A 17,432-nucleotide genomic window follows, 5' to 3' on the forward strand; every position below is an offset into this window, starting at 1 on the left:
AAATTTTTTTAAAACATTACTTTTAGCCATGTATTTTCATTACAAGTGTTCAAAGTAGAGCTGCACGCTATTTACACAAGTATATATATAATCATACATGTGTGTGTGTGTGTGTATGTGTTTGTCTCTCTGTCTGTGTCTGTGTGTGCAGTCATTTGTGCATGCATATGTGTGTGCCTGCTTGTATGTGATAGGGAGTGTTATATATATGAGGCACACTACAAAGAACAAAAAAAAGAAAGAAAGAAAGAAAGCATTTTCAACATGCAGCAGAGCACCTTAGTGACCTCGGAAGATCAAAAGTGAGACAAATCTTTTCTAGCTAAAAAACAATCTACAGTTAATTGATCAAAAGACTTGTAATGCTTTTCATTAGGAGTAACTAATATATTCAAACACACTGTTGAGAGCCAGACAGTATATAGCCTTTTAACCCAGAGTTAAACAAGGACTCCACTTGAAAAGCTATTCTAATACATACATGCATGCATACATACATACATACATACACACATGCACATACACAAATATGTATACACAGATACACAAACATATATATCTATATTTTGAAGTAATTTCCAGCTAATGTCCTTTTTTGCCTCTGTGATGAAAGGTAATAGACTCTTTGGCTCATAACTGCTTGTTTAAACAGAATTATTCTAAAGGAAAAATTTTACAAGTGTTTTGTTTAATTAACTGTCGATTAGTTTGTAGCTAGAAAACATCTATGTGTATGTATATATATATATATATATATATATGTGAGAAATAATTGAGATTCAGTTGAATATATATATATGTATATTCTTTTCTTCTTTTTTTTTACTCATTTGACTGCAGCCATGCTGGAGCACCACCTTTAGTCAAACAAATCGACCTCAGGACTTAATCCTAGTAAGCCTAGTACTTACTATATTGATCTCTTTTGCTGAATTGCTACGTTACAGGGGTCATAAACATACCAACATCGTTTGCCAAGCAATGGTGGGAGGACAAACACAGAGACAGACACACAAATACATACATACATATATATATATAGACGATGGGCTTCTTTCAGTTTCCATCTACCAAATCCACTCACAAGGTTTTGGCTGATGCAAGGCTATAGTATCTGACACTTGCCCAAGTTACCACACAATGGGACTGAACTTGGAACCATGTGGTTGGTAAGCATGTGTGAAGGTGCATGGCCTAGTGGTTAGGCTGTTGCACTCATCATTGCTACATTGTTTGTTCAATTTCCAGATCAAGCCCAAAATTGAATTCTTGAGCAAAACACTTCATTTCATGTTGCTCCAGTACCACTTTCACTGTGTGAGGAATGTTGGCTTGCTTGCCTAGACAGTGGGGTGGCATCATTCAAAGGCTATGACAATGCAAAGCGTATTGTGACTAGTGATGCATAACAACATCTGATAGTCTGGTCAGTCACATGATCACAAGATGTGTGTGTACATGATGGATTTCTGCACATTTTCTCTCTGCTAAATTCTTCATCATCATCATCGTCGTCGTTTAAAGTCCGCTTTCCATGTTAGCATGGGTTGGACGATTTGACTGATGACTGGTGAACCAGGAGGCGACACCAGGCTCCAATCTGATTTGGCAGAGTTTCTACAGCTGGATGCCCTTCCTAATGCCAACCACTCTGAGAGTGTAGTGGGTGCTTTTATGTGCCACCGGCACGAGGGCCAGTCAGGTGGGTACTGGCAATGGCCACACTCGAAATGGTGTGTTTTACGTGCCACCTGCACAGGAGCCAGTCCATCGGCACTGGCGACGATCTCGCTCGGATGTCTCACTGGCAAAGGCCACGCTCGAAATGGTGTATTACATGTCACCTGCATAGGAGCCAGTCCATCGGCACTGGCAACGATCTCGCTCAAATGTCTTTTCACGTGCATGTCTTTTCTTCTTGCAAATAATTGGACTATAAGCATAGACGTCTGCCATCTATGTTGTTATAGTGTTATGCTGGAGATGTCCCAAGGTTTTACTAAATTGGTTATTTCCGATGTGCATTTAGTGTTGTATTTGTATGCTGCTTTATGGAACTTGTTTTTCTGAAATTTTATACATTTCTGTTGTTGAATGCATATATTGCATTATCAGTTCAGGAGATTGTAGTTCCATTGAGTGTATATACTGCTGTATGAAGGAATGTAGTTTAGTGGTTAGGGCATTCAGCTCACGATTCTGAAGTTGTGAGTTCAATACCCTGAGGTGCATTGCGTCATTGAACAAACACTTCACATTGCCCCAGTCCACTCAGCTGGCTAAAATGAATAGTATCTGTATTTCAAAAGGACAGCCTTGTCGCATTCTGTGTCACACTGAATCTCCCAAAAAACTACATTAAGATTACACATGTTGGTGGAATTCTCATCCACTTGCGCATTAATTTCAGGAGCAGGCTGTTCCAATAATTAGATCAACTGGAACCCTCGTCATTATAACCAACAGAGTGACAGCTTCTTTATTTAAAGCCTATACTGCTGTATCGATGTTGGCAGTTGTGGTAATGCTGAATTCTGCCAATTGTAATTCTGTTTCTTAGTGAAAGTAATTCTATCATTTTCCCCTCTTTTTTCAGAACGGTTTTGCTACATTCATTGATATTATTAGTGTTTTATATTGTATGGTCATACATATAAGGTTATTTTGGACCTGATATGAAATTTTTCATGAGTTTATCATTTATTTTCTGTAGTGTCATTACCTTTATTTCATAATGCTGATGTACAAGAAGATAAGAATTAGGATGATGAAGAAGACTGTGAGAGCTCAATAAAATTTTGGTAATTAGTCTGTAAAAAGCAACATCTACAGTAATTTATTTCACATGTTTTTTAAATAATCATTTTATATTTATTTTTCCATGCATATTCAATTATCTGATTTTAGTTTGTATTTTCCCCCTGCAGCATATTACAAGTTACATACATTTATATATAATGTTTGTGTATGTATGTGTGCCTGCGTGTGTGTGTGTGTGTCTGTTTGTGTTTGTGTGTGTGTGAGAAAGAGAGAGAGAGAAAAGAGAGAGTGGGAGAGTGAGAGAGAGTGCACATGCACCCTTTATAACAATAACCGTTTTGGATAAATAAAAGTGGTTTGAAAAGTTCATGGCATTCAGACATGTTTTATTTATTTTTCTTTGAAACTTTTGACAAAACATTAATCACACACTTGTTACAACCTTTTTCTGGATCTGTTTCAAAACCACATGCTATTGCTGATTTCACCAAAGAAATTGAAGAACTACAACAAAGAATATGATTTGTCCATCAGTTGTTAAGATCTTTACTGTTACATGTCTGTGTGCACTAACTGGAATTGATTGAATCAGCTAATAGTATTTAAGTCATTTATTTGAGTACGAAGTTAATCTTAATTTATCTCAGAGCTAAACGAGTCGATATAATTCTAATATAACAGCTGAAAGCTCCAAAATGTAAGGCTATATTATTAATGTTTTGTAGAATCCACGATAAAGTTATTTAACAACATATGAACTTAACAACCTAATTGCATGTCAGTACCATAGGTATCATATGGATGGTAGCCTCTTGTAGTCTGAGAAAGACAGTTCTGCAATTTCATGCTGAACAAACCTGCACAAATAATTTGTTTATAGTGGTCAAATATACATGCTGTACATTACTCACTCTCTTTATCAATTCAACATTGGCTGAACATATGCATGGTGTACCACATGTCAGGTGCTGAAGCAATCATAGAGCAACATGAGATGAAGTGTTTTGCTCAAGAACATCATGCACCACCTGGTCCAGAAAATGGAACCATGATCTTGTGATCATGAATGCAACATCCTAACCACCAGGTCATGTGCCCTTCACATAGGTCTCATTTAACCTGGAGAAAAAACACATCATCATTACATATGTTTCTGAGAACTACAACAAGAATATTGTTTTCCTAGTGGTGGCCCAGCAATCTAATATATTATTATATTATAAGATAATACTTTATGAGGTGATGCTGAAAAGTTCTTGGCTTTAAGGGTATCGTGAAAGGCTTGGTTGGTGGCCCAACCTTCCAAGTTTTTTTTACAGGGCTTAGAAAAACTGAAGAACTGCTGCAATAAGAGTGAAAATCTGAGCAGGGAATATGTTGAATAAAATTGAATAAAATTATAATTGACTGATCCTTCTGTATTTTCTTTTACCCAAAGCCAGGAACTTTTTAGCACCCCTCATGTATTACTAAGTTCTGAAGCTTAAACATTACATAAGATAAAACAGATACTCATCTATGTCCTATGAACATATGCCATGTAATATTTTAAATCAACAATTTTAGGTAGTATTATTCAATTTATAAAACACTGTTAGAGAAAAATGGAGTTAGTAATTAGAATAGTCTTGAAAGTTTATTAAACCAATAATTGTCTAAATTTATCAAATAATTTGTCAAAAGAAAAATATCTAATTAAAATGGTTAATCATATGAATGGGAAAACAATTAAAAAGAGAAAAGGAAAACATATTTTACAAGAATTCCAATTGTAATTATTATAAGAACAGCTGATTTTCAGGAAGTCACTCACTAGCATATTCCAATCTCTAACCCATATATATGCTGTTTCTTCCTTCATCTACCTTCTCTACTGCTACTTATAGTGGCTTATAGTTTCTCAGAGCTGGCTGCCTCATACTATATTCACTCAGTGTCACCTGATTCGCACATCTCTTCTCTTCTCATCATCCATATATGCCAGGCTTCTTTCAGTTTCCATCTACCAAATCCATTCACAAGACTTTGGTTGGCCTGAGACTATAGCAGAAGACACTTACCCAAGGTACCATGCAGTGGGACTGAATCCAAAACCATGTGGTTGAAAGCAAGCTTCTTACCACATAGCCACTCCATATATATATATATATATATATATGACATTCTTCCTTTCAGTTTCCATCTGCCAAATTCGTTCATAATTCATTAGTCAGCCCAGAGATATAATAGTAAATCTTTGCCCAAAGTATTGCACAATGGGACTGAACCCAAAACCGCATGATTGCAAAGCTAGCTGCTTAACAACACAGCCATGAGTGCAACTATATGTTTTGTTTCTTTTTATCTTTTTTGTCATTTGTTCAATGTTTATTATAACAAGTTCTCAGAATTAAACATATGCTGCAATTAATACCTTACCACTACCTTTCAGTGTCTACATCATTCCCATTTTCAGCTCAACATTAAAAGCAATAAATGCAAAACACATTTCGTCTAGAGAAGATACTATACATAATGTTCTGCTTAATTTGAAAATGCTTTATTCAAATTAAAACATTTCAAAACAATAAAGCAAAAAGAATGAATATAACATTCCTTTCAGGGCTTGAACCTCAGATATTTATATTTATATTTATGTATAAAAAAAAAACATTAGGGGGAAAATTGTTAATGAGATGAAACAATGTGACACATGAATGTTGTTAGTGAAGGTATAACACTTTAAACACATGAAATTAGTGAACCTATAAACCCTTTGAAATTCTATTAATAATTTACAAAAACAATACTTTTAATAATGTGGTTGTCTTCTGGCATAAAACAGCTTTTAAAAATAAACATACATTTGTTTCAGCATCTATACTTGCTAATGAGCTCGTATTGTTATCTGAAAAGTGTCTGTAACAAGCCAATTATTGATCAAAACAGCCAGCTTCTAATATTGCTGGAACATTGGCTGTTGTTATTATTGTTGCTAGTGCTGTTTTAACCCTAAGTCAACCATGATTGAGCCAACTTATGATCAAAGGCTTCCCCAGCCATGACCAACTTGAGTGTGTGTGTATGTTTGTGTTTAAATAACTATGACTATATTGTCTTATATGATATTTATTTTTTCATATTTGTGACAGCCAAGTAATTTTTTTTGTGGTGGAAAGGGAGGAATTCACTGTTATTTCTAGTATGTCTAATGACCATATAAAAGCTCCCCCCTTTTTTTTTTGGTTGGTGGGCTGAATGGTAGTGAGTCACAAATATGAGACTTACTTTGATGAGAAAGTATCTGATCTTGAAAGAACAAAATTCAGTTTTCAGTGTAATGGAGATTTTAGTCACACGTCTCTCTCTCTTATTTTTCTCTCTCCCTCCTCTCTCTCATCTCTCTGTCTCTATCTATAAATCTTTCCTCTCACTCTAAATAGGACAAGCCTGAATTATTACATAGAAACATGTTCCTTTCCCCAATAGAGTAATTAAAGATTGATGCTCTGAGCTGCCTAATAATTTAAAGGTTTCTCTTGTCACATAATGACATACTTTTAATAGCTAAGTTGTAAGCTCGGATTTCCTTGTAAGTCATTTCCGAAGAAGATTGGCAAATAAAAAGATGTTGGCCAATACGATTGTGCGACTGACAAAGAAGATTATATTACAAGTTCCACAGCTTTCTTAGAAAGACATTTTGGTTGATGGCAAACAGGAAAATCAATTTGTATCCATGTAATGGACATATTGTAGAAGCTGCATTAAGCATGCATCTTGTGTATTACAACTGCCAAGATGTTGCATATATTTCCTTAGAAATATTTTGATATTAATCCTTCAATTATGGATAATATAATATACAGCTGATATGGAATATAGGAATTAACTTTATCAGCCGTAATTTGTAGTAAACAAATGCTTCTAAAATGCTTACAATCCAAATTTATAATAATTCTTATCAATAAAGATGGCATATGCACATGTATATACATTTATATAATACATACATATATATATATATATATATATATATATATATATATATATATATATATATATTATATATACATATGTATATATATATATATATATATATATACACATATGTATATATATATATATATATATATACACATATGTATATATATATATATATATATATATACATATATTATATATACATATGTATATATATATATATATATACATATATTATATATACATATGTATATATATGTATATACATTTATATATATATATATATACATATATTATATATACATATGTATATACATTTATATATATATATATATGCACACACACACATGTACATACATACATTTATATATACCTACATACATACATACACATATATATATATATATATATATATCTATATATATATATATTGCATGTATGTATATAAATACATATTGGAAAAGAAATAAAGGATTTATACATGTGAGCAATTAACAAATATATTTATTGAAACCTGAAGAGGATTTGTTTGCATCTAAGCTACTAACAAATATAGTCATGTAATTCTTTTAGAAATTATATGACATGTTTTCATCTTTAAACATTACATAAAGGAAATTTGTTTGTTTCTTTTATATATATATATATATATCGTTTACTGCTAAGATTTTCACATTACTAACTATTCAACCAAAGGCAGAATATCTAGTTAATCTGTTTTGGGAATCACAAGGATTTTATATGGTTTGTACATATCTATAGTTTCGTCAACACTAAATAGATGAGAGATATATCTTCTCGTTGGAGAGGTTGTTAGTCTATCACATGTAGATTTTTCCCTACAGGAAGAAGTGAACGAGACATTACAAGCTTGTTGATTTGGCAGCACAGCCATTGAGTGGTGCATAATCATCATCATCATCATTATCATCTTCCTCAACATCATCATTATCGTCATCATAATTGTCTCCATCATTGTCATTGTCATAGTTGTTATCATTATCATCATCATCATCATCACCACCAGTGATTTAATGTGCACCTTCCCATGCTTGTATAGGTCAGAGGAAATTAGTTGAGGTGGATTTTCTTCATCATGGTGCTTCCTTTCTTGCTATTAACCATCATCTCATTTGCAGTAATTTAATATTTCTCCTAGGTCAGATGCGTTTCCATGAAGATTGAAAACGAAAGAAAGCATTGGTATGAGAATGATGCCCGTTTACTACAATCACATGATGTCAAGACAAGCAGAGAGTAGCCCACACACACATACACATATATGTACACATACTTATATATATGCAAGTACGAGTGTGTATGAGTATATGCTGCAGCATGACCACAGCCTTCAGGCTGAAACATAAAAGAAATAAATGAAAAATATATATGTATGTATATATAAGTATGCACTTTTTATTCTCTTATTCTTTTATGCATTTCAGCTCAGAGGCTGTGGCCATGCAGGGCCACTACCAATATCCTCATCTTTTCAATGGTCAATTGGCTATTGGTGAGGGAGTTTGACATTGCCTTCTTCTTTTGTGTTTATTGCTATGATGTAGGTTCAGCTGAAACCTTGGACAGCAAGAGGTCAAATTGTTTCTTGCAAACATCTACCCCTATTCCATGTTTTGGAATACACCAGATGTTTTGGCAAGGTGTATTATATATATACATATATGTGTATATCTGTGTGTTTCTTTATGGTTCAGTTCTGATAGCATATAAGCTACCACCTTTTTGTTGGGGTGGGAGACTGGTTGCTCATTATTCTACATAATTAATCATCTTCCTTCTGAAACAAACATATTTTCAAACATATCAATTCTTAATTTTCTGTTATTTTTAATCAAAACACCAAAGTAAACTTAATATATTATTATTAGTTTTTTTTTTAAATTACAACAACACTAATATCTATACTCTGGAAGTTTCAAGATTCTATCACTTAGAAATTATTACAGAAAATATTAAATTTCTCATGTTAAGATGTTGTATGCATATATTCATTTGATGGTTTTTTAAAAAATTTTTGTTGAAGTTTTTATTATTATTCTCATCTTCCAGATGAAATATAGATGGCTATGTCAAATATTGATTTCTTACATAAGCGCATTGTTTCAGATTTATAGGAGAAGGGAGAACCAAACAATATGAAAAATCAAATTGCTCAAATTCTCACGATGACCCAGTCTTAAGCAACAAGGTCAATATTGAATATAAAAGGATTTTAATATCCTCTGTCTTCAATAATCCCCTTAGATATCCATAATTCTGTTGCAAAATTGACAAACCCTTTTTCTTAATATTGCTGGTAAATAGAAATGTAGAATGTGAATGATTTATATTTAGAAAACGAATGGCAGATTCTCAGAATGGCATCATCATCTACTTTACTGTTAATTTCTCTATAGTCACATGGGTCAGATGAAATTTGTTGAAGCAGGGTTTCTGTAGCAGGATGCCCTTCCTGTCAACAACCCTCACCTGTCTCCAAGCAAGGTAATATTTCCCCAAGGCTTGACATGTCTCAGAAGATTGGAAATAAAGGACACTAACTGAATGACAGTGATACTCATAACTATCATGTGATATCCTTTTCTATTCTAGGCACAAGGGCTGAAAATTTGGAGGAGGGGGGGGGGCTAGTCGATTAGATTGGCCCCAGTATGCAACTGGTACTTAATTTATCAATCCCGAAAGTATGAAAGGCAAAGTCGACTTCGGCAGAATTTGAACTCAGAACGTAAAGACAGATGAAATACCACTTAGCATTTCGCCCAAGCTAATGTTTCTGCCAGCTCACTGCCTTAACTATCATGTAATATCAAAACAAGCTAACACTAAAACAAACATGCACGCACAGGCATTTATATGCATACACACACAACACACACATGTATGTACACACACAAAAACATATATATATTTATATATATATATATATATATATATATATATATATATATATATATATATATAAATATCTTCTTTCAGTTTCCATCACCCAAATCCACTAACAAGACTTTGGTTGGCACAGGATTATGATAAAAAGAAACTATTAAGGCCCCCTAATGGGAATGAACCTGAAACCATGTGGTTGGGAACCATATTTCTCAGTGTACAAGTAGGCCTGCACTTTCTTAGCACAGACCAACAATGTTTGTGGCCATGTTTATATAATATATGAACAAGACTAACAATTTTCTAAGAGGGTACAGAAAAATAAACCACTCTCTCTACTTGATTGGGACTAATATTATAAATCCAAGAATTATAAAAAGCAAAGTTATCCCCTAACAAGATTTGATCTCACACTATAAAAGGGAGATAATTAAACGATGAAAGGGGATTGTTGTCTTTCACTCTAGTAAATCTACTAATTCATCAGCTTTAAAGAGTGTCGTAAAATTAACAATGTTCAAATTATACAGTAGAAGTGAATTTGTCATGAAGGAGTAGAAAATCGACAGTTTCAGACAGAGTTCTTCTTCAGTAAGAAGTCAACAATGGAAAGTTAAAAAAAGATAGCAGGGATTTTATATCCTCTAAGTTAGAAAAACTCTGTGTGTGTGTGTGTGTGTATAGTGTAATTTTTTAATATTTAAATGTTTTTTTTATGTCTTGCATGCTATTTCTTTTTTATATTTGTAAATATATATTTCACAGACCGTGTCATATGCTTTCATTTGTAACCCCTAGTAAAAGTTTCATATGCTTTGCATCTTCTTAAGGCTTTGAGACTAAAAAAGAAAGGAGCATTGTCATCATCATCATCCTCATATTCATCATCATTTTTATCATCAACATCATCCTCATTGTTATTATTATGGGGAAATATATGGCATGGTAAAGGCCGTAAGAACTTCTTTATTATCTTCCCTAGACCATTTTTCATTCTTTTTCTTTTGGTTGTTTGGTGATGAGCATGGATGGCCATCTGTTGGAATATTCCGGTTGTGGGGTACTTCCAGCTCCTGTGTGTCGGGAAGATTTGAACCAGTAGCAGATTTCTCGCCTCGAATCTGGTTCATCATTCGAGTACGTGGTCCTTTATAACACGGTCGATGACCATTCCGGTTTGTATTTTGTTTTGTTAACAGTGAGGCATAACAAGCTTCGACGTTGACGCTAGGGGACGGATCTGTCTGTTTAGGGTTAATCTTTTGAGACAATACCGTCTCCGAGCTCTCGTGACGTAGCTTCTTAAGACTAACAGATCTATCTCGAGTACGTCGCCCTTTGTGATTTGGTCGACGACCAATCTGGTTTGCAATCTGCTTTGTTATCATTGAGGCATGACGAGCTTTGGCGTTGACATTAGGGGACGGATTTGTCTGTTTAGGGCCAATTTTTTGAGACAACACCGTCACCGAGTTCTCAGCATGTAAACATTGCTCGTAGCGCAGTTTCTTAAGGCTAGCAGATAGGTATTCGTCTGTATTTTTTTTTTTTTTTTTGTTGATAGACTTATCTCCGGACATAGTTTATTTTATTTTTTTTCGTGGCGTTTTAAACTTATGAATGGTTCACTCTGTCTCTGTTTGTTCACAAAATGAAAATTATAAAGAAGAAAAAAAGTTTTGTTTTGGCTTCGTTTGTGATATGTTTTCGTATGCGTGAGTGTGTCCTGTGAATATCACGTAGTTGTGTAAACATTAAGATGTATGTGTAGTTCTATGGGTATCAAAACGTATATATCATTGTGTAGACGTTCGAGTGTATGCGTAATTATTCAACATATGTACTTACTATTTTGTTCCATTTCTTTTGTATAGTTTGTAAACTTTCCGGTGTTGGTTTTGCGTGTGTGAACGCACGTGTTTCACTGAGACATCGTGCATAGGAGAACCTGTGCTTTGTATGGCAGTAAAATTTCATTTTTTAAAAATTATCTTCGTTAAAAGACCGCTTCCTTCAAATCTTCCACCGGTTCTTTTGCCTAATTCCATCGATGTTATTGGATTAGATTTGTTTTTGTATAGGGAGCCCGGTGTAGCACGTCCATGTTGTTATTCAGCCCGGTGCTATTCTTCTTCTTCTTCTTCTTATTATTATTATTATTATTATTGAGTCAGCAAGCTGGCAGAATTGTTAGCATACTGGACAAAATGCTTAACGGTATTTCGTCTGTCCTTACGTTCTGAATTCAAATTCTGCTGAAATAAGTACTAGCTATGCACTGATGTTAATGTAATCAATTTATCCCGTCATATTATTATTATTATTATTACTCAGCAGTATTATCACGTGCTTTCACTGCACTACGAGCACAGCTCAGTGTGCTTTGAATATGTGTTGTGGTTTGTTGTGATGCTCTTATTTTAACTGTGTTGAAAGTGTTTTATAAAAGATATGTGAAATACATAGCAGTACTATTTTTCGTATGTTATATATATACTTGTTAATCCTATGGAAAGCAGACGTTAAACGAACATACCTAATTCACCTACTATAATAGGAATTGTTTCTGTTTTTAGTCTCCACATTTGAATTACCTCTATTTCTAGGTCTTTCTATTTTGAAAGCTTCTCCATTTCTGTTAGAGAAACATTGTCATCTGTTGGTATTAATACAACAATTAGAAAATATTTTTTTTCTTGGTGATCTCTGGCAACTATATCTGGCCTTAATTTCTCTATCTGTGTGTATTGGCATATCCCAGACTATAGTTGCTTTCTCATTTTCTGTAACCTTTTCTGGTGTTTGCCTATACCATCTTTTTCTGTTGTTATTCCATTATCCTTGTTGTTGTTGTTGCTATTATTAAGGCGGTGAGCTGGCAGAATAGTTAGCACACCTGGTGAAATGCTTAGTGGTATTTCATTTGCTGCTATGTTCCGAGTTCAAATTCTGCTGAGATCGACTTTGCATTTCATCCTTTCAGGGATCGATAAATTAAGTACCAGCGAAACACTGGGGTTAATGTAATCAACTAGTCCCCTCCCCACCAAATTCCAGACCTTATACCTATAGTAGAAAACATTATTATTATTGTTGTTGTCGTCGTCATTGTTGTTATTATTATTACTATTATTATTATAATTATTGTTAGGGCTGCAAGCTGACAGAATCATTAGCTTGGTACTATTTCATCCATCTTCGTGTTCAGAGCTCAAATTTTGCCAAGGACAACTTTGCTTTCATCCGCTTGGGATCGATTAAATAAGTATCAGTTGCTTACTGAGGTGAATCTAATCGATTTGCCCCCTCTCCTGGCCGAATTTTAAATGCATTATTAATATTAAGGCTGTGAGCCAGTAGAATCATTAGGGGACCCAACAAAGTGCCTTGTAGTATTTTTTGTGGTTTTATATTCTGAGTTCAAACTCTGCTGAGGCTGACTTTGCCTTTCATCCTCTTGGAATCTATAAACTAAGGATCTGTTAAGCACTCAGAGGTCAATGTAATCAACTAAGCCTTTCCCCTAGAATTTCAGTTTATGTATTATTATTATTATTATTAAGTGAGAGAGCAGTGCATGTCATCAAAGTGACACTGGGGTAAAATATACGAAACCCATTATACCCAACATGACTACCCGTCTGATAAGGGTACACCAGGCACATGCATCACAACCATATGTGCGCGACATGGTGATCTCGTATCAAGATAAACAGCGCATGACCTCGCAGGTGGGGCCCAGTTAGAATTTTCTTCAGGTCGAGTAGCCCGTCCCGCTCAAAAGGTCCCTGAATAAGGTTTGTTTAAGGATGTTGAGCAAAACACCCATGTTTCCAAAAGTGAATTATTCAAACCCCAAAGAATTCCTCTCAACACATGGCTATGATGCTCCCCCACTACTTCTGCTCATGATCAGAGATGCACATATCGTCAGCCACCAAGGGACATGCTCAACTGGTTAAGGTCAAACAACTGACAAGCAAATCTGTGGTATTAAGCAGAATATTTGCTGTAGCCCATCTTTTTATACCAAGACAAAACAATGTACATGATAACAGTTCCAATCAATTAAGATCAGAAGCCATGAGAGCCACTGCCTGGTACTGCATCCGGGCATGTTTATTATTATTATTATTATGAATATGGTTGTTGCTGTTTTTATTATTATATTATCATTAAGATTTTATGTATGTGTATATATGTGTGTGTGGATATATATGTGTAAATATATACATATATATGTACATATATAAATATGAATATATATATATATATATATATATATATATGCATACATAATATACATATAGATAGATAGATATATATAAATATGAATATGTATGTATATGTGTATATATATATATAAAATATATATGTATGTATGTATCATCATCATCGTTTAACGTCCGCTTTCCATGCTAGCATGGGTTGGACGATTTGACTGAGGACTGGTGAAACCGGATGGCAACACCAGGCTCCAATCTGATTTGGCAGAGTTTCTACAGCTGGATGCCCTTCCTAACGCCAACCACTCAGAGAGTGTAGTGGGTGCTTTTACGTGTCACCCGCATGAAAACAGCCACGCTCGAAATGGTGTCTTTTATGTGCCACCCGCACAAGCCAGTCCAGGGGCACTGGCAACGATCTCGCTCGAAAATCCTACAGGAGCCAGTCAGGCGGTACTGGCAACGGCCACGCTCAAAATGGTGCATCTCATGTGCCACCCGCACAAGAACCAGTCCAGGGGCACTGGCAACGATCTTACTTGGCTTGCCGGGTCTTCTCACGCACAGCACATTTCCAAAGGTCTCGGTCAGTAGTCATCGCCTCGGTGAGGCCCAATGTACGAAGGTCTTGCCTCACCACCTCAGCCCAGGTCTTCCTGGGCCTACCTCTTCCACGGGTTCCCTCAACTGTTAGGGTGTGGCACTTTTTCACGCAGCTATCCTCCTCCATTCTCACCACATGTCCATACCAGCGCAATCGTCTCTCTTGCACGCCACAACTGATGCTTCTAATGTTCAGCTTTTCTCTCAAGATGTTCAGCTTAAGTGTATATATATATATATATATATATATATATATATATGTATATATATATATCGATGTATATTCATATATGTATACATGTATGTATATAATTACTAGGAATCGGGAACTGAGCAAATTAGTGAGACAAGAAGAAGAATTGATTAATGTCAAATTGAAAATTGAAAATAAAAAAAAATTGATTAATCCATACATGAATTTATTATTAATATCTCGAATTGAGGAATGCGTACATTTTAATACATACGTATGGAAGACATCAAATGTGTGAATGTCTGTATCATTATGTGTCAACAAATGTATATCCCCAATGAAATTTTACAGTCTCATGTGTGTGGGTGTACATATGTATGTATATGCATATGTGTCTGTGGATATAATACATACAGAGATATATATATTATATATATATATATATATATATATATATATATATATATATATATATATACATACACACACACACACATATATGTACATACACATGGCTAAATATATATACATGTATGTGTATATATGTATATACACAAGTATATGTGTATGTATTGATATGTACATGTTTGTATATACATATTCATATCCATATCTATCAATCAATCTATCTACCTACCTCCCTACCTACCTACCTATCTACCTACCTACTTACCTATCTATCTATATATCTATCTACCTGTCTATCTATCTATAATATATGTAAGGAGAATTCTATATCAAATTGACAAATAAAGAAAAAACTGCTTAATCCCAATATGAATATAATATTAAAATTTTGAAATGAGAAATATATGCATAGACATTACACACTCATATATATGTATGTATGTATGTGTATGTGTGTGTATGCATGTATGTATGTATGTATGTAGTTATGCATGTATGTATATATAGGTTTTTTATGTATATAAATATGTACATATATATATTTACGTATGTATAAAGGTGATGGATATGTGTATGTATGTTTTCTTATAACTGTATATGTGCTTAATATTATGAACATGTGGGTATGTACTGTACATGTGGGTGGATGTATGTATTTTGTGTACTGTGAGACTCAGAATTACAATGTGGTTTGAGAGTATATGTTGAAAAAAATAGCTATATATATATATATATATATATATATATATATGTACACACACACACACATAAATACATGCATGTAAAACTGATATACATAATATATCACAGCATATGTATGTTTGTATATATATATATATATATATATATATATATATATATATTATACATGCAACATAATCCACAGATACAGGTATATATAGTAATGTAAACATACAGCCATCTGTGCATTGCTAAACTGACATACAATACATACATATGCACACATATATGCATACATACATATATACGTACATACATATGTACATATATCCATGCAGAGAGAGAAGATATATATATATATATATATATATACACATATGCATACATATATAAATTAGATAATCACTTTTGTTGAGTAGCCCCTTTTCTCATTAATTTTGTTTATGGAGAATCATTGAAATCAATGTAAGGTGTATTTTCCACACCTAGAAATTTAATGTCTCATTCTTTTGTCCCTACTGTAGTTGAAAATCAGATTTATTCGAAATTCACTTTGATTAATTTCTTAGCTCTTCTTTAAACTATGTCACTTCAACCAGCCTAATCACATCATAAGTTACCATTTTTTTTTCTTTTACATACATACCAACTGTAGTAATTTTCTCAATCTCAACCACATGTGTGTGTATATATATATATATATATATATATATATATATATATATATATATATATATATATAAAATGTCTTATGTATTGAGTCATTGTGCACTTCCAGTGATTAAATATCTTGCTCAGGGGACTTGAAAATTGTTCTGCCTAGGTACATATGTGTCTATCTATTCTATAGCTTCTGGCATGTATTTAAGCATCCTAAGTTATTATATTCACCAATTAGAGAACTCCAACTGTATTTTTCACAACCTTTCTAACACAGTTTGTATTTCTTAGTGATAAAAATATATATATACCTTTATAGGTATGTATATATATATATATGTATATAGTTACAGCCTAATTTGGAAGCAGTTGTACAATATTGTATCCATTTATTTTGTTATATTAGATTTTTGACAAAGGCTTCATTAGTTACTGGTTTACAGTATCACACTCTTTGGTTCACTGTATTTATGATAGTGAGAGTGACAAGGGATCATTGTTCAACTTGAGCAGAACAAATATTGCTGGGTATTTTATTTGAAAAATGTACCAGTGTCGAGGTTTTCTTGCTGACATTAATATCTTTAATACACATATATATACCTTTATAAATGCATATATCCACACACACACACTCTCTCTCTCTCTCACTCATGCACATATAATCATAGAAATGCATCTGGGAATCTGATAGGGGGCAGTACTGGGTAGATATGGTGCTTTTACACCTTTTATCATAAATGAGAATTTGTTTTCTCCACAATAACTGCAGTGAGTTTGCCTTTTGAAGGTGAAGTATGTCACAAACATATTTTAACTAACCTAAAGTTTGCATGTGTGTATGTGTGTATATATATATATATATACATAAAAGTAGAACGTTGGAATGAGTGCTCATCACCTCATTTGTGGATAAATAATTTCTTTATTTGTGAATTAAGGCTATCATTGGTTTCATGTTAAGAAGAGTGGGAAAATATCCAAATATCTTAACAATTTTTCAAACCGATCACATAGAGAAAGGTATTCAC

The 17,432-nt window shown here is 33.7% G+C and overlaps 1 protein-coding gene across 2 annotated transcripts in view; it reads right to left on the minus strand.

Moving 5' to 3' along the window:
* The window catches only part of LOC149132707 (uncharacterized), a 39,652-nt gene extending 27,296 nt beyond the window's left edge, over nt 1-12,356 (minus strand). The window contains exon 1 of one of the 2 annotated variants that reach the window (XR_016244312.1): nt 11,479-12,348. The gene's annotated coding sequence lies outside the window, so the exon portion shown is untranslated. Of the gene's footprint in view, nt 1-11,478 lie in introns of both variants that reach the window. The other variant, XM_089362741.1, reaches the window with a different exon arrangement.
* Between the last annotated feature and the right edge of the window lie 5,076 nt (nt 12,357-17,432).

This window comes from Octopus bimaculoides, chromosome 14 (genome assembly GCF_046866305.1).
Source record: "Octopus bimaculoides isolate indiv1 chromosome 14, ASM4686630v1, whole genome shotgun sequence".
Lineage (NCBI taxonomy): Eukaryota > Metazoa > Mollusca > Cephalopoda > Octopoda > Octopodidae > Octopus > Octopus bimaculoides.